This window comes from Meriones unguiculatus, chromosome 1 (genome assembly GCF_030254825.1).
Source record: "Meriones unguiculatus strain TT.TT164.6M chromosome 1, Bangor_MerUng_6.1, whole genome shotgun sequence".
In the NCBI taxonomy this organism is placed as follows: Eukaryota; Metazoa; Chordata; class Mammalia; order Rodentia; family Muridae; genus Meriones; species Meriones unguiculatus.
In genome coordinates, this window is record NC_083349.1 from 19,762,198 (window position 1) to 19,767,188 (window position 4,991).

The 4,991-nt window shown below is 45.2% G+C and overlaps 1 pseudogene; it reads right to left on the reverse strand.

Annotated features, from left to right (window-relative positions):
- Positions 1-3,971: 3,971 nt before the first annotated feature.
- Positions 3,972-4,621, reverse strand: LOC110546463 (THO complex subunit 4-like; annotated as a pseudogene).
- Between the last annotated feature and the right edge of the window lie 370 nt (positions 4,622-4,991).

Here is a 4,991-nt window from a genome sequence, read left to right on the forward strand (position 1 = left end):
TGACTCCCTCTGAAGGCCATCTCCATGTTCTCATTGTGGCCCAAAACATTTGGTTAGAGTCTCCCTGGGGCTTAAAGCTTTCTCCATGTTCTCACTGCAAAATAAGGCCTTCTCCATTGTCTCTGAGAGGCCTTGGGTTTCCTCGGGTTCTCATAGAAGCCCACAAATCTCTACAAGTTCCCACTGTTTTCTAGGGACTCTCCATGTTCTCACTGCTACCTACAGAATTCTACAGCTTCTCACTGAGGACTAAGGCCTATTTCTGTTGTCACATTGTCCAGGCTCTTCTTGGATCCAAAGGCCATGGTTTCCCTTGGACCCAAAAGTTTTCCCAAATTATTACTTGGCTTCACCAGGTGTTCACATGAACATCTTGAGCATATATATATCTCTCTCTTCTCTACAACACTCTACAGGTCCCTCCATGGGAAAAAAATCACTGTCAAATTTTTTATTGAGGCCCCCTGCCTTTCCCTGCTTCTTACTGGAACCTAAAAACATTCTGCAGGCTGTCACTGTGGCTCTGGGATTTTTTTAGTTTCTCACTGTGACCTAAGGCCTTCCCAAAACACTGGGGGGCCTAAAGCTTTCCTGAGGTTGTTACTGCAGCCTAATGAACACCTTACAGTTTAACAGTGGAGCCTAGGCCTTCCCAGGGACACATGGAACCAAAGACATTTTCAGGTTCTCACTGGTGTCTAAGGGCATCCACAGGTCTTCACTGGGGCCTACAAATCTGTCAGTTTTTCCGGCCTTTCCCATATTTTCAGAGACTGGTCAAATATTTTGTAAATTCTCCCTGGAGAGTCAGGCCCTTGTCAGGCTCCCACTGGACTCTAAAACATCCCACAGTTTCTCCCCATGGCCTTAAAATCTCCTCAGCTAGTCTCTGGGGCCTAAAACATCCTATGGGTTCTCACTGGGACTCACAACCTTGTCTAAGTGCTCACTTGAATCCATAGCCATCTTCAAAACTTCCTTGAGTCCCCAGGGTTTCTGCAGGTTGTCCCTGTGGCCTGAAATGTACAGGATTTCACTTGAGTTTGAAGCATTAGGTAGTTACCAGGGACTAAGGTTTTCCACATATACACACAGGGTCATAAAATCCATCCATGCAGATTGTCACTGGATCTTCACGTATCACACGGGGTCTCATGGGGCTTAAATTTTGTTTCAGGTTCAAACAGGTTCTCTAAGTCCTTAGATAGTTTTTTGCTATGTTCTTAGGATAGCCTAGGCTTTCTTTAAGTTCTCACTGGGCCATAAAGCCCTCCATGTTGGCACTCAAATCAGAGGCCTTCTCCTTAAAACCTGAATCCTTTCCCAGGTTTTTTCATTTTGTATCATTTTGTATCCCAGCTATAGCCCCCTCCCTTGTCTCCTCCCAATCCCACTCTTCCTCCCTCTTCTCCTCCCATGCCCCTCCCCCAGCCCACTGATAGGGGAGGTCCTCCTCCTCTTCCATCTTTCCAGATTCTTACTGGAGCAGAAAACTCTCTACAGAGAACAGTCCTCAATGGAACTTAAGCTCTTCTCCAAGTTCTCCCTTTTGTCAAAGGCCTTTGCAAATGCCCCACTAAGACATTAGGTCTTTCCCAGGTTCTGAAAGGAGCAGACAACCTTCTAACAATTCTCAGTGGGACCTGATGCCTTCTCCAGGTGTTCATGCAACCTCAGGCCTTCCACAAAGTCTCACTAAGGACTGAAGGTTTCAGAGATTCCTACTCTGCCTTCAGCATTCCCAGATCATTACTGGTGTCTATAGCCTGGTACAGGTATTCACTGAAGCCAAAGGGCCTCCTAGATGTTCACTGGGTCCTACAGCCTTGCCCAGGTTCTCAGGCCAAAGAATTCCCTGCCGCCCAGGAAGATGCCCAAGTCCACCTGGTTTCCATAAAGCAATCACCAGCTTATCACTGTATCTAAAGGATTTTTCCTTGTTCTCTTTGGGACCTAAAACCTTCTTTAGGTTCCCATTGGGCTGAAACATAAGGCAAACTGGTACCTTTGCAAGACCAACACCTGTTGTGTCCTGCTTATGGACAACCTGAACAGTCTGTGACTGTTCTCAACACCTTTTAATATTTTTCTAAGAAGCATTCTTTATGTTATAGCTTGTTTGTGAGACTGGAGTAATGTTAATCTGTGTTTTTCATTGCCAATACAAATCACATCCCCATAAATTCATGGCTATTTTAGCCACATATGGCTTTAATTTTTCTGTTTGTCCTTCTGGCCCTATACATTTGACTCATCTTGCGCTTTGTTTTACCTGAGATAAAGTTCCCTAGAAACTGGATATTTACCTCCTGAAGAGGGCAATCTGTATGACAAGAGTTGGGTGAAATTATTGTTACATCTGCTCCTGTATCTACTAAACCTTCAATTCTGATACCATTTACTTGTATTTTCAGCTTAGGTCTCTGATTATGTATAGCAGTTTGCCAAAAGATTTGTGTTGTGTTCTCTCCTGAATTTTTTTATACTACTTGTTGAAGTTGTCGTGTTCTTGAGTAGATCCAAGCAGTGTTGTTTTTATCAATAGCCATTAAATCTTTTAACTGGTCGGTGGAATGAGTTTCTCTAATACAGATAGAGAAAGCTTGAATTTGATATCAGGGCCTGTGAGAGGCCCCCTCAGGCATTTCCCAAAGGCAAAGGGTTATCGTGCCTATCCCTTGTTTGTAATGAAAGTTTTGGTTTATGAAAAAAAAATGCTTTTGTTTTAATCTCAACTGTGGGATTTTAGTTGGGCTACAGTTTGTCCACACCTGTTAATTGTCATGTGCAGGGCGTGATCTTTGCCAGCTGATAACAGCCTTCCACATGCTGCACAGAGAGGGGCATGGTCTAGGACTCTGAGAGTATAAACATGAAGCCCAGGAAGAGACTGTGTGGTGTTCTTTGTGGCGTTTTGCATGGAGCAATTTGGAGAGAACTGAGACCAGAGAGGTGTGGCAGTTTGGAGCAGACAGAGAGAAATGCTTTGGGGTGCAGCAGCGTGGAGGAGACTGCTAGCTGATGGAGATTGGTATAGAGCCCTGAAAGAACCCCTTGACCCTAACTAGCAGGGAGAAGTAAAGGAGTCTGGGCCCCCTCTCCCCACTAACCTTTTCTCTCTCCTACTTAAGGGGAGTTTGGGGGTTTGGTGGAAAGGAGGTAGAGGCCAAAACACCCCACAAATAAAGTAGAGTTTAAAACAAGAGCACTACCGGTGGCTTTCCACTACACTTGCTGATCTGTAGGCATTAGTCCGATGCTGGTCTTTGCCACACCTTCTGCATACTCCAGAAGGCTGGGCCTTCTTTGGGGATTATCTCTAGGAAAACCACTATTTCCAGGAACACTGCCTACAAGCCCTTTTCAAATGGCCTTGCTTACCAGCTGGTATTTTGATTTTTTTCCTATGACCTTTAGAAATTACTTCTCCTGTCATATTAGCAGCATAAACGTGAGATCCAATATCAGCTGAATCTCTAATCCTTTCCTCTGTTGGTGTTGATCTTGCCTTTAAAGGTCTAATCACTCTTTTTTTTTTTTTTACATTCTCAATTAGCATTTTTCCCCAGTTCTCACACATTTCTATTTTATTATGGCAAAGGTGAAAATGCTAACTTCTCCACAACAGCAACCAGTAAAATTTATCCCCAAAATAACTCAGTACAAAACAGGCCTCTTTTAGAATTAAAAAAAAAAAAGAAAAGAAAAAGAAAGAGAGAGAGAGAAAGAGAAAGAAAGAAAGAAAGAAAGAAAGAAAGAAAGAAAGAAAGAAAGAAAGAAAGAAAGCCTTTACATACATGAGTTTTTCGATCCTATTTTAAAACGGGAGAGGGGAGAGACAAAAAACAAATCCACCGTTTTCTGCACAGTCCAGCTGCCAACCCTCCCTCTAGGGATGATGGGCGTGGCTTATGGGTCCCGTTACTTGTGCGGATTTGCTCCGCTATTTAGCTGCTGTCCATCCTCACGTTCTAAGCATCCAGCTGTGCCTCCAGCTGCTGCTTTGAGTTCCTGCAGGCGCCTCTACCTCTTCACCGGCTGCCCCCACGGGTCCCTCTCCTGGTGCCACCACCACCAAAACCCCCAGAGACACGGTTTCTTGTCATGCCACCTCAGTTTATGCTTTGTGCAGGTCTTCGCTGTGTATCAGTTTGTGACGTGGCAAGCTAGATGTTCATAGGACGGCCATCCGAAGGGACACCACTGTACCGTTTCATAGCCTTCAGGGCATCTGCCTTCCGTTCAGAGTGCACATCTGCTCTCCCTAAACTTCGTCCAGGGCGACCGTAGTGCATAGCTACTTTCTTCAACGTTCCAAATTAACGTCCCGAGTATCAGCATCTGACGCTCCGAAGTCCAGGTTTGACGCCGGCAGCTTCCCACCTGTCGCCACACCAGCTCCACCCCCGAAGTAAGGTCGTGCTGCCACGTGTCGGGACGTTGTTTTGGTCTGCTGTAGGGTGCCAGTCGGTTTCTGCCGCCTGTGGCACCAGCAGCGATGACGGGTTCCTCATAGGCCCGCTGCCTCGATTCACAATTCACTCAGCGGCCTGCACTGCGCCTGGCTGCCTCAGGTTCAGCTTAAGATATAGTCCAAAGCCATATCCATTTTGTCGGCCATGGCGGGGGCGGAATTGGGCCCTGAATTAAAATTTTTAAAAGCCAGACATTCAATTAGTATTTTTCTGACTTATGAATCTGATATTATTCTATTTTCAGAGGAAGTCAATCTTTGCAAAATATCAGTGAAGGCTTCTTTGGGGCCTTGTATGACTTTAGTAAATGACTCAGACCTCTTTCCTGAGTCTTCAACCTTACCCCAAGCATTTAAAGCTGCTAAACGACATAATGCCAAGGTGTGATCATCAAATTCAAGCTGTCTTTGTAACTCAGGATATCGACCTTCACCTAGGTACCAATCCTTGGAAATAGCGATACCGCTGGTCTGATTTCAAAGCTCTGTAGCCCCAGCTTCCTCTTCCCACCGTGTT